We start from the raw sequence: 17,798 nt of genomic DNA, 5'->3' as shown, positions 1-17,798 counted from the left end.
AATTTGATTACCATTGACATTATGCACTCAGAAGTTATAAAAGAAAAGTCTACTAAAAAAGATATTCCATGCAAATAGTAAAAAAAAAAAAGACAAACTAGTATCAGACAACATAAACTTTAAGTCAAAATCTATTACAAAGACAAAGGAAGACATTATATATTGATAAAAGAATTAATTTATCCAGAAAATACAATAATTATAAACACATACACCTGAAACAACAGAGCCCTAAAGATATGAAACCAACATCGACAGACTTGAAGGGGAGAAATAGACATTTCAAGAATAATAATTGGAAACTTCAATAGCTCACTTTCAATAACAGAGAACATTTAGATAAAAGATCAATAAGGAAATAGAGGACTCGGACAACAGTATAATCCAACTGTTTCTAACAGATATATATATACTACTCTACCAACAAGCACAGAATATGCATTCTTCTCAAATGCACATAGAAAATTCTCCAGAGTAGACCATATGTTAAGCCACAAAACAAGTCTTAATAAATTTAAAAAGACTGAAATTGCACAAAGAATTTTTTCTGACAACAATAGAGCTAGAAATAAATAACAGAAGGAAAATTGAAAAAAACCCACAAATATGTAAAAATTAAACAACACACTCAAGCAACTAATGGGTCAAAGAATAAATTGCAAGGGAAATTAAAAATACTAAGAGATGAATGGAAATAAGAGCACAACATAAAACTTACGGGATAAAGCAAAGGCAGTAGTCAGAAGACAGTTTAAGGAACCTAACCTTGTACCTTAAGGACCTAGAAAAAGAAGAGCAAACTCAACCTGAAGCTAACAGAAGGAGGAAAATAATAAAGGTTCAAATGGAGATAAATAAAATACAGAATGGAAAATAATAGTAACAGTAAATCCAAAAGTTGGTTCTTTGAAAACAAAACTGACAAAGCTTTAGCTAGACTGACAAAAACAAAAGAGACAATTTGCAAATAACCAGGATCAGAAATGAAAGTGGGGACGTTACTACTGACCATACAGAAATATTTTTTAAAAAGATTATAAGAAAATACTATGAACAAATGTACACCAACAAATTAACTAATCTCAATGAAATTGACACATTCCTAGAAACATTCAAATTACCAAAACTGACTCAAGAAGAAATATGAACAAACCTGTAACAAGTAGAGGTTGAATCAGTAATAAAAAATTCTCCAAGCAAAGAAAATGCCAGGACCAAATGTCTTCACTGGCAAATTCTACCAAACATTTAAAGAAGAAATAACACCAATCTTTTCCAAGTTCTTACAAGAAGAAAGTGGGGGGGGGGGGGCACTTTCTAACTCATTTTGTGGGACCAGCATTATCTTGATACCAAAACCAGATAAAGATGTCACGAAAAAGATTATTACAGACTATATCCTTTATTATTATAGACACGAATGTCTTCAACAAATACTAGCAAACTAAACCATCAAACAGTATATTAAAGAGATTATACACCAGGACCAAGTGAGATTTATCCCGGGAATTCAAGGGTGGTTCAACATAAGAAAATCAATCTAATACACTATCTTAATAGAACAAAAGGGAAACACACACACTTACACACACACGATATCTCAACTGACACAGAAGAACATTTGACAGAACCAACAGCATTTTATGACAAAAATATCACAAAAACTAAGAATAGAAGGAAACTTCCTCAATATGATGAAGGACATTTATGACAAACACAGAGATAATATCATACTCAATAGTGAAAGACTGAAACCTTTCCTCCTAATATTATGAAGAAGACAAGAATGCCAGCTTTTACCATTGCTATTAAACATTGTACTTGATGTTCTAGCCAGAGCAATTAGGCACCAAAATCAATCAATCAATCATTCAATAAAAGGCATCCAGATTGAAAGAGAAGTAAAACTATTTCTCTTTGTAGATGACATGATCTTATAGGTAGAAATTCCTTCCAAATCCAAAAACACTAATAGAGTAAAAAATGAATTCAGCAAATCTTCAGGGTGTAAGATCAATACCCCAAAATCAGTTGTGTTTCTATACACCAGCAGTAAACAATAAAAAAGGAAATAATAAACAATTCATTTATAATAGTGTCCAAAAGAATAAAGTAACTAGAAATAACTATAACCAAGGAGATGAAGACTTGTACAGCAAAAACTACAAAACACTGCTGAAAGAAATTAAAGAAGACTTAAAAAAACTGAAAGACATCCCAAGTTCATGGGTTGGAAGACTCCATATTGTGATGTCAATACTACCCAATGTGATCTTCAGATTCAATGCAATCTCTATCAAAATCCCAAGACCTTTTTTGCATAAAGTGAAAAGGTGGTCCTCAAATTCATATGGAATTGCAAGGGGCCCCAAATAGTCAAAACAATCTTGAAAAAAGAACACGGTTAAAGGAATCATATGTCCTAGTTTCAAAACTCACTACCTGGCTATAGCAATATAAATATTGTGGTAATAGCATAGGATAGACATATAGAACAATGGCATAGGCTTGAGAGTCTAGCAATAAACCCATACATCTGTGGCCAGTTGATATTTGACAAGGGTGCTTAGACAATTCAATGGGGGAAATAACAGTCTTTTCGCAAATGGTGCTGGGACAAGTGGATATTCACATGCAAAATACTGATGTTAGATCTCCTACCTCAGAACATATATCAAAAATTAACTCAGAATGGGTCAATGACATAAATATAAGGGTTAAAATCATAAAGTTTTTACAAGAAAACAGATAAACCTTCATGACCTCGGATTTTGTGATAGATTCTTAGCTATGACAACAAAAGCAGAAGCAACAAAAGACAAAATAAGTTAACTGAACGTCATCAAAATTTAAAACTTGTTCATCAAAGGATATTATCAAGAAAGTGAAGACAATCTAGAGAACTGGAGAAAATATTGTCAAATTATATATCTAATAAGGACCAAAATACATAAAGAACTCTTATAGATCATCAAGAAAAATAGAAACAACTCAATTTAAAAATTGGCAAATTCTTGAAGAGATATTTCTCTAAAGAAGATATACAAATGGCCAACAAACACACGAAGGTGTGCTCAACATTATTAGCTGTTAAGGAAATGCAAATCAAATCCACAATGAAGTACCACTTCACACTCAGTAGGATGGATACAATAATACTTAACTAAAAGAAAAGGAAATTTAAAAGTGCTGTTCAGGATGTGTGGCAATTGAAATTGTCATATACTGGTAGTGAGAATGCAAATTGATGCAGCCACTGGAAAATTGTTTGGCGATTCCTCATAAAAGTTCAACACAGAATTACCATGCGACCCCACAATTCCACTCCTACTTACATACCCAATATAATTGAAAACAGCTACTCAAAAAAGCACATGTACTCTCGTGTTCATAGCAGCAGTATTCACAATAGCCAAAAGTGTGGAAACAGTATAAATATCAATCAAAGGATGAATGAATAAACAAATTTTGGTGTATATAGAATATAAACTTACTTCAGATACTGCAGGTTCAGTGCTAGGCTACCATAATAGAACAAATATGGCAATAAAGAAGGTCACATGAATTTTTTGGTTTCCCAGTGCATACACAAGTCATGTTTTCACTGTGTACTGTAAGTCTATTAAGTGTGCAATAGCATTAGGTCTAAAAACAGAATGCACGTACCTGAAAAAAATACTTTATTGATAAAAAATGCTAACCATCATCTGAGACTTCAGTGAGTTGTAATCTTTTTGCTGGCGGGGGATCTTGCTGCGATACTGATGGCTGCTCACTGGTCAGGGTGGTGGTGGCTGAAGGTTGGTATAGTTCGGGCAATTGTTTAAAATAAGAGAACAGTGAAGTTTGCTGCATCAGACTCTTCCTTTCAAGAACAATTTCTCTGTAGAATGTATTGCTGTTTGACAGAGTTTTACCCACAGAACTTCTTTCAAAATTGGAGTCAGTTCTCTAAAACGCTGCCACTGATTTATCAACTAAGTTTATGTAATATTCTAAGTCGTTTGTTGTCATTTTAACATATCTTCAAAGCATCTTCATCAGGAGAAAATTCCATCTCAAGAAACCACTTTCTTTGCTCCTTCATAGGAAGCAATCCTCATCCGTTCAAGTTTTATCATGAGATTGCAACAATCCAGTCACATCTTCAGGCTCCACTTCTAATTTAGTTCTCTTGCTATTTCCACCACATGTGTAGTTATTTCCTCCACTGAAGTCCTGAACCCCTCAAAGTCATCCATGAAGGTTGGAATCAACTTCTTCCCAACTCGGGTTAATGTTGCTATTTTGACGTCTTCCCCTGAATCAAGAGTGTTCTTAATAGCATCTAGAATGGTGAATCCTTTACAGAAGACTTTCAATTGACTTTGCCCAGATCCATCAGAGAAATCACTATCTATGAAAGCTATAGCCTTATGAAATGTATTTCTTTAATAATAAGACTTAAAAGTCAAAATTACTCCTTGACCCGTGGGCTACAGAATGGATGTTGTGTTAGCAGGCATGAAAACAACATGAATCTTGTTGTATATCTCCATCAGAGCTCTTGAGGGACCAGGTGCATTGTCAGTGAGCAGTAATATTTTGAAGCTAATCTTTTTTTTTTCTGAGCAGTAGCTCTCAACAGTGGGCTTAAAATATTTAGTAACCCATGTTGTAAACACATGTGCTGTCATCCAGGCTTTCTTGTTCCATTGATAGAGCACAGGCAGAGTAGATTTAGCAGAATTCTTAGGGGCCGTAGAATTTTCGGAATGGTAAATGAGCACTGACTTCAACTTAGAATTACCAGCTGCATTAGTTCGTATCAGGATAGTCAACCTGTCCTTTGAAGCTTTGAAGCCAGGCATTAACTTCTCATCTCTAGCTTTGAGAGTCCTAGATGTCATCTTCTTCCAATATAAGGCTGTTTCATTTACATTGAAAATCTGTTGTCTAATCTAGCCACTTCCATTAATTATCTTACTTAGTTCTTCTAGATAACTTGCTGTAGCTTCTACATCAGCACTTGCTGCTTCTTGCACTTTTAGGTTATGAAAATAGCTTCTTTCCTTAAACCTCTGCTAGCTTTATACTCTTCCTCCACAGCTTCCTCACCTCTCTCAGCCTTCATAAAATTGAAGAGAGTTAAGGCCTTACTCTGGATTAGACTTTGTTTAAGGGAATGTTGTGGTTGGTTTGGTCTTCAATCCAGACAACCAAAACTTTTGTCATCTCAGCAATAAGGCTGTTTCCCATTTTTATCATTTGTGTGCTCACTAGACTAGCATTTTTAATTTCTTTCAAGAACCTTTCCTATGCATTCACAACTTGGCTAACTGTTTGGCACAAGAGGACTTTTTGGCCTATCTCATCTTTTGACATACCTTCCTCACTAAGCTTAATCATTTCTAGCTTTTGACTTAAAGTGAGAGGTGTGTGACATATTCTTTTACTTGAATACTTAGAGGCCATTGTAGGGTTATTAACTTAGAGACATAATGCAGACTGCTGGATGCCAAGGGCTAGAGGATGGGAAGAATGAGGATAAATTGTTTATTGGTAAAGGGCTTTACTTTGGAGTGATGATAATGTTTTGAAACTAGATAGATTTTACAACTTTGTAAATGTACTAAATACCACTGAATTGTTTACTTTAAAATGCTTAATTTTATGTTATGTGAATTTCACCTCAACACATTATTAAAAATATATACTTATCCATGCATGCAATACTTTCCAATTTATTCTCATATGCTTCTGAAAATATGTGGATGATTTGATGCTTATAAATATTTTAGTGGATGAATAAAAAAGTATTCAGCTTCTGTGGCCACCTATTTTTCTCCTTATTATTTATTGGGCACCTATTTTTTCCCTGAAGTTATGGACGGTCATAACATAGAGAATATGTAGAGAAGAATTTACAATTTAGTGGAAAATAATTTATACATATGTGTATACCTCTGTTTCTACGCCTTTGTCTATAACTGTTTAGAATTTGCTCTTAATCTTTATCCATAACAATGCTGCTCTTTTAAAAATCAGCTTGTATATTTCCTTGTGAAAACCCAGAATAAAAGATCTTAGAGATTTTGATGGTTTGATGGAGGCAGATTTGGATACTTCTTGCCCTCTGCTGCTCTTAATTGCCAATGGGTCTTTGATACTCTGAAATATTCTCAGAATCCTAGAACCTTCTTGAACCCTTAAATCTCACTCAGCCACATTCAAAAATAAACGCTCATTTGTACCAACTTCTTTAATCATGATTCTCTTTCAGTGTGGGAATAAAAGGGTAATCTTATTTTTGCTTTCCATATTTCAGTTGCTTTCCATATTTCAGTCACTTATGAGTGAATTTGCTTGAGATTGCATGCTAAATTTTTAGTTATTTTTTGCATATTTTACTTTAAGATGCATGCTAAATTTTCATAATGTCATGCATGTTAAATTTAATCTATTACTATTTTAGTAATATTATATCATACTATTGAAAAGCAAACAGTCTTTTAGAGGAAAATCTAAGAGTATGTGAACAAGAAAACAATTTTCTCATTCCCAAAGGAGGAAGTGGAAGAAACACTATAACTCTCAAAACAAAACAAAACCAACCAAAGAACAACAAAAGCAACAGAAAGAAAGGCATAGCAAAATATCCAGTTTGTTTTAGTTCATTCTGAAGTAGTATGGGTTTCATGTTTGGTAAAGATGAAAGAATCCCACGTAACAGACAATATGACCTCAGTCTAGTAACTCAGTAAGGATCATTACCTCCACTAACACTAAGCTTCTTCCTTGATGATTCACTTCATCACTACACCTATTTTTAATTTCTAGGAAAGTGGCTATATTAAATGTTTTATTTGATAAACATGATTCAATGAAAATAATAATAAAATTACCTAACAGGGAAGAATAGTTGACAAAATATTTTAATAAACATTTACTGTGTGTCTTTTTATGCACCAGACCTATTCTAAAAACACAACTTCCATCATCTCTTTTAGTCCTTGCAATAGTATTATGAAGTAGACATTATCACCACGTGATTGGCAGGTCTTGAGCAGAGTAAATGTTGGTTAAATGTATTTTGAATGAATTATCTCCACTTTATGGATGAGAATGCTGAAACTTAGAGTGGCTAAGTCACGTGCCCAGGACCCACTCACTGTCAATGACAGAGCCAGGTCTCAGACTCATATCAATCTGCTGACAAAATTACATTCTTAGCTCTAAAGCCTAAGATTCTTTGAGTGTCTGACAAGTCAAGTAGGCATTCCTCATTCTCCTATTGAACAGATCTCTATAATCAATGATATGAGAACAATTTGTCCTTTTAAAAGAGCTGGTTGATCTCCAACCTTTACTCTAAATTTCCAGCCTTGCAAATAGTGTCGAACATCATTTAGCCACAAACATCCTATACTGGGGGGCACTGTGCGTATTTTATGAATTTGCCCGTACTCTTCCTTCAGCTCTTAAATAGGTAGAGAAGGTGAATTTACAAAGCATTGCCAACTGAATGTCAAAATTGAGAAATTATTAAGAATGCCTGTGTGATTCCCAGATAGAGGAGTTCATCCTCCTGAAGTGGCTGGAGCTACAACAAATTCTTATAGTTCTGAAAAAGTGAGGTTTAGGGAGGGGAGACATGTAGAGCTATTCCATGCCTCACACTTTCCTTCATGTGTCTGGTTTCTGAGCCTGATTGCCTGTTTCAAGTTATGAAACTCAAAGTATAATTGTAGTAAAATTGTGACTATGCACTGTCTTGAAATTCCACTGAGTGACCCTAGACTTGAAGCAGTCTGGACATATATGATAAAAGTTAGAGATGTAGGGGTGGTTCCAGAGCTAGTACCAGACTCTCCAAGGAAACTCTTTCTCAAAGAAGAGAACATCAACCTTATGATATCTATAGGAAAATCTAGAGATGTAGCTTTCTAATTTGTATATTTATATGTGTGTAACATACATATAATATTTTATAAATGGATATATTTTAATAAAATATAATATTAATGTATATGCCTGAGTTCATAAACATACAAATATGTTATATTTTATAAACCTTTTTTAGAGAGAGTACTGATATCAGTGCCATGTGCTTTCATGCCCATGGTCTCATTATAATTCATATCAACACCCTAGTGTGGACTTATTTAAAAAGAACAATCTTTACTTCACCTCATAATCCCAAAGCACTACTATTTTTTTAACAATTGCCAAGGTTCTTTTTATATCTTATTAACTTTCCTTATAAAACTTGAACCTCAGAAAAAAATCCATGGAAAAATTGATAACATTTTCTGTCAATGAAGTAAGGATATTATCTATGTATGAACAGTAGGAAGAAGAGAAAGTGGGACAACAGCACTTTTTCTCAATGTGTCTTTTTATCTTATGATCAACAAATAATAATAAAAATACTAAGAACTTATTACTGTGGCAATATTATAACAAAAAGATCTAGCTATTTACTCTGTCTTGAATTTTTGTTCATATCAGAGCTGTACTGCTTTTTAATATTAGGAAGTAAGTTGGGTATATTATTACCATTTCATCATTGAGTTAGTCAAAGTACAAATACCAATATGGCCCAAATTAAGTAAGCAAGTCAGCACCCAAAAATGGTGAGGACACTGAATTTTTAACTCTAAACAAGAATTCCCTACTTCAGCTTAGATTCTCTTCATTCAGTAAGTAGAAGGAAACTGGCTGTCTCCCTAATAGCCTGTGAAAGGCGAGCTGGTATCATTATAATAGACAAGTCTCTCACATTTTAAGTTGGTAAAATTTAACAGTTCCACTTGTATCCACTTCAAACTTTAAAGGAAATATCATTTCACAATGAAATATTTTGCCTTTATTTCTCACATTCGTTTGGATTTAAAAGTGTGTCCTAAGTTTGGTAAGAATCTCAAGATTTCAGGCACAAAACTAAATCATGTGTGTAGGAAAGAAGCTAAAAGTCTCAGATTCTTATCTCTCAAACCTGGTTCTTTTTCAAAAATATGAACTGTTGCACTGTTGGAGGGAATGTAAATTGATACAGCCACTATGGAGAACAGTATGGAGGTTCCTTAAGAAACTAAAAATAGAACTACCATATGACTCAGCAATCCCAATACTGGGCATATACCCTGAGAAAACCATAATTCAAAAAGAGTCATGTACCACAATGTTCATTGCAGCTCTATTTCCAATAGCCAAGACATGGAAGCCACCTAAGTGTCCATCGACAGATGAATGGATAAAGAAGATGTGGCACATATATACAATGGAATATTACTCAGTCATAAAAAGAAACGAAATTGAGTTATTTGTAGTGAGGTGGATGGACCTAGAGACCTATCATACATAGTGAAGTAAGTCAGAAAGAGAAAAACAAATACCGTACGCTAACACATACATATGGAATCAAAAAAAAAAAAAAAAAAGATTCTGAAGAACCTAGGGGCAGGATAGGAATAAAGACACAGATGTAGAGAATGCACTTGAGGACCCGGGGAGGGGGAAGGATAAGCTGGGACGAAGTGAGAGAGTGGCATGGACATATATACACTACCAAATGTAATATAGATAGCTAGTGGGAAGCAGCCACCTTGTACAGGGACATCAGCTCGGTGCTTTGTGACCACCTAGAGGGGTGGGATAGGAAGGGTGGGAGGGAGACGCAAGAGGGAGGAGATATGAGGATACATGTATATGTATAGCTGATTCACTTTGTTATAAAGCAGAGTCTAACACACCATTGTAAAGCGATTATACTCCAATAAAGATGTTAAAAAATAATAAATTAAAATAAAATAAAATAAAATAGTATACCCAGGTGATAAAGAGGAAGGTCCAGACCACATTTTGAAAGTTGTTGTCTTAAGGCTCCCTCCAAGCCGAAATCTCTCCTTTTTTCTATGACTGCTAGGAATGTAACACACTGGGCGTGCATTGGTAGGCCATGTTCTCCTGGGTGTTATTGCTCCATTTATAGAAACTGTTAAGATTTTTCCAGTACGTTGATGGCAGAGGGAAGATGAAAATCGAGGAGTTTTGCATAGTCATTCCAAGTTCCACATCTTTTAAATAAAACTAATAATTATACACAATTCATAAGAACTCATTGCCCTGCAAGATTTTAAGTTTAATATCCAAATAAAAAGAGGCTTTTTTATGGCAAGTTCATTTAATAACTACAATGAGCTTTTCTCTGAAGGGACACCCACAGAAGAAATTTTTTACTGACTTTTTCACATATTTTACCAGCATTAAGTGGAAAAATTGCTCACACATAAGGAGGCATGCATAAATATTGTATAAAATTCTTATTTAAAATTAAGAAACTCTCTTCAGCAGCAGTGCTCAAAGAAAAATATCACCCCTATTTCTAGTCAAAAAAAAAAAAAAAAATCTTAGAATCATTTCAAGCACAAAAACATGTCTAGATCTTAAGAAAAAAATTTGACAGTAGCCATAAGGAAGGAAGTTAAACATATTTTTTTCCCAAAAATATAGCTACCCAATTATAGCAGCTGAAAGACAGAATGGCATTTCCACTACTTCTTCAACGACTGCCATTCTACGTCATACAGAAGCTTCTTACTTGAATGAGGTACAATTCCCTGTAGTTTGAGATGAGTGGTATGCCTAAAATATCTCTCTACTGGATCTACCTAGTAGAACAAATTGTGGGCTTTCCTGCTTGGCACAATGGTTCTAGAGAAACTCCTGTGTATAATCTTTTTCTCAGGGCACTTTCTTTACCTGTAGTTCATCAACTTATCCCATTACCTTTCATGTATATCTGAATGAACAACGTTAAAAGTTGGGATTTTAAGAGACAGATAATAATTCAGAAAATATAATTATTTTAGTGATAAACAACCTATAGAAACAGGAATTTATCCATCAAGAAAACTAGATTTTAGTTATATGCATGCTTGTATATATAGATATCTATATATTATGTATGCCATATAATACTCTTAGTATCATACTACTATTTTAATTTTTTTAAATTGAGGCATAACAAACCTATAGTAAAGTACACACAGTGATCTAATCTTAACTGTTCTGTTCAATAATTTTTACCCATATTTTAGTACACATAATTTTTACTTGTATGACCAACTAAAAAATTTTTTATAACATTTTGTGACTTTTATCATTATATACTAGTTTGTTCTTGAACTTCATATAAATAGAATTACACAGTATATACTTATCTGTGTCTGGCTTATTTCACTCAGCAAAATATTGTTAGGATTCAATTATATTGTTTAGTGTACCAGTAGTTCATTTTTTATTGTTGTATTGTATTTCATTTTATGAATTTATCACAATTTATTCAGTCCCCTACTGAAGAATATTTGGGTTGCTTCCACTTTGGGGTTGTTATCAATATAAGTGCTAAGATTATTCTTGTATAGATATTTTTGTGGAAATATGCACTTATTTCTTTTGGATCTATAATTTGGAATAATGGAAATTCTTGGCCATTGGGTTTAGTTTCCAACATTGTTTCTAAGTGGTCCATGTCCCCAAGAGATGGACACTAAAATGGGACTAAATGTACAATGATTTTATTAGGGAAAGCACCTGTGAGAGAAAATGGAGAGAGAGCCAGGAAAGGCTGGGGGAGCTGTCAAGGGGCAATGCAAGTTTGGACCCCTTATGAAGAATGAGGAAAGGGAAAGTTGGGTGGAAGCATCTTACACTACCATGTAGTCTAAGGGAATTTTGGCAAGGCTGTCAGGAAGGCTACTTGTAGTTGGATATTTATAAGGTGCATTCTCATGGCTCCCACAGACTCCAATACAGAAATGTGTGACAGTTCTAGATGTCTTATAACTTCACCAACATTTGGTATTATCAGTCTTTTAAAATTTTAGTCATATGGGTGAGTACATAGTAGAATCTCACTGTGGTTTTAATTTCTGTTTTCCTGATGAAACACAGGTTAAATTGACTACTTTTTCAGATGCTATTGGCCACTTCGCTATCCTCTTTTGTGAAATCCCTGATCAAATGTTTTGTCCACTTTTTGGATTATATTGTATGCTTTTTTTCCTGTTGATTCGTAGAAGTTCTTCATATGTTCTGGATACGAATCCTTTGTTGGCTATATGTATTTTCAGTACCTTATCCCATCTATCAATGTCCCTATTTTTGATGACCAGGGGTTCTAAATTTTAAGTCCTGTCTATCAATGTTTTCCTTTAAACAGAACTTGTGTTCTGTTTAAGAAATTTTTGTCTATACTAAAGGGATGATGATTTTCTTTAATACTGCCTTCTAGAAGCTATGTAGTTTCACCTTTTATATTTAGATATATAACCCATTTCAAATTAGCTTTGGTCATCATGTGAGGTAGAGGACCAAGATTTACTTTTTTCCGATGTGCCTAAACACTACTCCATGTCAACTTTCAGGTGGCTTGAATATAAAATTTATGATAACTCACATAATATGTTATTATAAATTATCTAGAAATGGTTAATATAGTTATTTTATAAGATATTGATAAGATATAAGATTATATGTTATATGATAGTTTATAAGGAATTAAATTATACAGATGTAAAGAAGATGTCTAACTTCTCTGAATTTTAAAAAGTTTTGAAAGTATTTATGAATCATTATTAAAAATATAAAGTGTTTTATAAAATTAACAAGTTAAAACTAATAAGGCAAAGTTCATAAATGTAAAATGGCATATGATGTTGCACCATTTGAGAACGGGGACAAGTTATAGCAACCAAAAAGTTTCAAGTATTTCCAAAGAACTAGTGTTGAGTGCCCAAGATCTGCAACACACATGGAAACACAGAGATGGATTAATCATACATCCATATCCATATCCCAAGGAAATTAAGAATCTGTGAAATTGTATTTTACATCATCAGTATGCTGCATGCCTAAATTAGTTTGGGAACATAAATGGGAACTAGAAAGTAAATCTTTCAAGCCAAAGTAAAAACCTTTATGTCCATGGGAATAAACTAGCCATATAGCAAGAAAAATCAGTTCTGCCTTAAAGAGGGTATAACATATCATTTGAGAAGGAAGAAGTTGTTAGAGTTCATGGTGAAATGTTAGAGTGAAGAAATAGGCCTTTTTTTTCCCTGTAGTTTAGTCTTTTAATAATGCTTATTATATTCTAAACATAAAATTAATATATGCTTCTTGTATATAATCATGTAAATATAAGTATAAAGAAGAAAATAATAAACATTTGTATGTAAATTCATCACTTACTGTTACTATTATGTTGTATTTTCTTCCCACAACTATATTTATATTTATACATGCATACATACACACACATACACACACATATATTTTAAACAAAATTGATGTATATTATATATATAGTTGGAAGTTGGCTTTTTTCACTTACTATTATTTTATGAGCGTTATAAACCTCAAAAATGAACTTTTAAAATAGGCATATGATAGAACATTATGTAGCTTCAAGCTAATCTTTATAATGTTTCTAATCTTTCACTGTTTCTATTGAAGTCCTATAAATTCTCAGAATTTTAGACTCCTACACATTCCAAACAGTAAAAAATGCCTTCTAAATATAAATGATTTACAGACTATTCACATTTCCTTATTAGTACAATATTCAAACCTAAATGAAAATAAAGAAGTCTTATGTCATGGGCCTGCACAGAATTTAATAACCTGTGAAACCACATGAGAACTTATTATAATTCAGAAATGTACATTTTTCTGGTACAGTGATTCCCAACATGGTATCTCTGGTCTCCTAGGGGTCCCTGAAATAGTAATAATAGCCTTTGAGCTATTTTCAGTATTTCAAAAGCTGAATATAAATCATATATTTATCTACAACAAAGCAAAATGCCAAAATGGCAGAAATTGTACAACTCAGTATGGTAACACTGGCTATCATATTCTAATCCAAAAATCTGATTGGCTGATACATCATTTTGATTAACTTAAAAAGGAAAATAAGTTAATTTTTACTTCATAAATTTACTGTTTTGTACAAAAAAAGCTTTTAAAATATGGCATATGGGCAGAAATTTGTTTTTTTTTAATAAAAATGTGTTATTGGCGGTGAAAATCGTCATAAGTATAATTTCAAACCATATCTCCCCCATATATCATTGAATTTAACAACTATTAATTATCACATACATCTTGATATCACAGATATCCACGTGTGAGGAAAAAAGGGTGATAACAATTGTCAGATATTTTCAATTATGAGTCACATCTTGATTTCAGACATGACAAGATGTGTGGCCTAGAAATCAAGTTTAACAGTATCAGTACTTACCATGTTGTTAGAACAATAACTTTATTAAAACTATACCATGTGGGAATTGGTTTAAGATGGCAGAGTAGAAGGACGTGGGCTTACTCCCTCTTGCAAGAGCACCAGGATCACAACTAACTCTTGAACAATCATTGACAGGAAGACCCTGGAACTCACCAAAAAGCATACCCCACGTCCAAAGACAAAGGAGAAGCCACAATGAGACGGTAGGAGGGGCACAATCACAATAAAATCAAATCCCCTAACTGCTGGGTGGGTGACTCACAAACTGGAGAACAATTATACCACAAAAGTCCACCCACTGGAGTGAAGGTTCTGAGCCCCACGTCAAGCTTCCCAACCTGGGGGTCCAGCAATGGGAGAAGGAATTCCCAGAGAATCAGAATTTGAAGGCTAGCGGGATTTGATTGCAGGACTTCAACAGGACTGGGGAAAACAGAGACTCCACTTTTGGAGGGCACACTGCAAGTAGTGTGTGCATCAGGACCCAAGGAAAGGAGCAGTGACCCCATAGGAGACTGAACCAGACCCACCTGCTAGTATTGGAGGGTCTCCTGCAGAGGTGGGGAATGGCTGTGGCTCACTGTGGGGACAAGGACACTGGCAGAAGAAGTTCTGGGAAGTACTCCTTGGCATGAGCCCTCCCAGAGTCCGCCATTAGCCCCATCAAAGAGCCGAGTAGGCTCCAGTGCTGAGTCGCCTCAGGCCAAACAACCAATAGGGAGGGAACCCAGCCCCACCCATCAGCAGTCAAGAGGATTAAAGTTTTACTGAGCTCTGCCAACCAGAGCAACAGTAAGCTTTACCCACCACCATTCCCTCCCAACAGGAAGCTTGCACAAGCCTCTTAGATAGCCTCAACCACCAGAGGGCAGACAGCAGAAGCAAGAAGAACTACAATTCTGCAGCCTGTGGAATGAAAACCACATTCACAGAGAGACAGACAAAATGAAAAGGCAGAAGACTATGTACCAGATGAAGGAACAAGATAAAACCCCAGAAAAACAGCTAAATGAAGTGGAGATAGGCAACCTTCCACAAAAATAATTCAGAATAATGATAGTGAAGATGATCCAGGACCTTGGAAAAAGAATGGAGACAAAGATCTAGAAGAAGCAAGAAATGTTTAACAAAGACCTAGAAGAATTAAAGAACAAACAAACAGAGATGAACAATACAATAACTGAAATGAAAAATACACTAGAACGAATCAATAGCAGAATAACTGAGGCAGAAGAAAGGATAAGTGACCTGGAAGACAGAATGGTGGAATTCACTGCCGTGGAACAGAATAAAGAAAAAAGAATGAAAAGAAATGAAGACAGCCTAAGAGACCTCTGGGACAACATTAAACGCAACAACATTCGCATTATAGGGGTCCCAGAAGAAGAGAGACAGAAAGGAATCAAGAAAATATTTGAAGAGATTATAGTCAAAAAATTCCCTAACATGGGAAAGCAGATAGCCACCCAAGTCTAGGAAGCACAGAGTCCCAGGCAGCATAAAACCAAAGAGAAATACGCCGAGACACATAGTAATCAAATTGACAAAAATTGAAGACAAAGAAAAATTATTGAAAACAGCAAGGGAAAAAGGGACAAATAACATACCAGGGAACTCCCACAAGGTTAACAGCTGATTTCTCAGCAGAAACTCTATAAGCCAGAAGGGAGTGGCATGACATATTTTAAGTGATGAAAGGGAAGAACCTACAACCAAGATTACCCTATTCAGCAAGGATCTCATTCAGATTCGATGGAGAAATCAAAAACTTTACAGACAAGAAAAAGCCAACAGAATTCAGCACCACCAAACTAGCTCTACAACAAATGCTAAAGGAAATTCTCTAAGTGGGAAACACAAGAGAAGAAAAGGACCTACAAAAACAAACCCATAACAATTAAGAAAATGGTAATACGAACCTACATATTGCTAATTACCTTAAACGTGAATGGATTAAATGCTCCAACCAAAAGACACAGGTTTGCAGAATGGATACAAAAATAAGACCCATCTACATGCTGTCTACAAGAGACCCACTTCAGACCTAGGGACACATACAGACTGAAAGTGAGGGGATGGAAAAAAATATTCCATGCAAATGGAAATCAAAGGAAAGCTGGAGTAGCAATATTCATATCAGATAAAATAGACTTTAAAATAAAGAATGTTACAAGAGACAAGGAAGGACACTGCAAAATGATCAAGAGATCAATCCAAGAAGAAGATATAACAATTGTAACTATATATGCACCCAACACAGGAGCACCTCAGTACATAAGGCAACTGCTAACAGCTGTAAAAGAGGAAATTGACAGTAAAACAATAATAGTGGGGGACTTTAAAACCTCACTTACACCAATGGACAGATCATCCACACAGAAAATTAATAAGAAAACACAAGCTTTAAATGACAAAATAGACCAGATAGATTTAATTGATATTTATAGGACATTCCATCTGAAAACAGCAGATTACACTTTCTTCTCAGGTGCACACGGAACATTCTTCGGGATAGATCACATCGTGGGTCACAAATCAAGCCTCGGTAAATTTAAGAAAATTGAAATCATATCAAGCATCTTTTCCGACCACAATGCTATGAGATTAGAAATAAATTACAGGGAAAAAAACGTAAAAAACACAAACACATGAAGGCTAAACAATACATTACTAAATAACCAAGGGATCACTGAAGTAATCAAAGAGGAAATCAAAAAATACCTAGAGACAAATGACAATAAAAACACGATGATCCAAAACCTATGGGTTGCAGCAAAAGCAGTTCTAAGAAGAAAGTCTATAACAATACAATCCTACCTCAAGAAACAAGAAAAATCTCAAATAAACAATCTAACCTTACACCTAAAGAAACTAGAGAAAGAAGAACAAACAAAACCCAAAGTTATCAGAAGGAAAGAAATCATAAAGATCAGAGCAGAAATAAATGAAATAGAAACAAAGAAAACAATAGCAAAGGTCAATAAAACTAAGAGCTGGTTCTTTGAGGAGATAAACAAAATTGATAAACCTTTAACCAGACTCATCAAGAAAAAGAGGGAGAGGACTCAAATCAATAAAATTAGAAATGAAAAAGGAGAAGTTACAACAGACACTGTAGAAATAGAAAGCATCATAAGAGACTACTACAAGCAACTCTATGCCAATAAAATGGACAACGTAGAAGAAATGGACAAATTCTTAGAAACGTATAACCTTCCAAGACTGAACCAGGAGGAAATAGAAAATATGAACAGACCAATCACAAGTAATGAAATTGAGACTGTGATTAAAAATATTCCAACAAACAAAAGTCCAGGATCAGATGGCTTCACAGGTGAATTCTATCAAACATTTAGAGAAAAGCTAACACTCAACCTTCTCAGACTCTTCCAAAAAATTACAGAGGAAGAAACACTCCCAAACTCATTCTATGAGGCCACCATCACCCTGATACCAAAACCAGGCAGAGATACTACAAAAAAAGAAAAATATAGACCAATATCAC

This window comes from Balaenoptera ricei, chromosome 13 (genome assembly GCF_028023285.1).
Source record: "Balaenoptera ricei isolate mBalRic1 chromosome 13, mBalRic1.hap2, whole genome shotgun sequence".
NCBI classification, from domain to species: Eukaryota; Metazoa; Chordata; class Mammalia; order Artiodactyla; family Balaenopteridae; genus Balaenoptera; species Balaenoptera ricei.
This window is presented reverse-complemented; position numbering follows the sequence as displayed.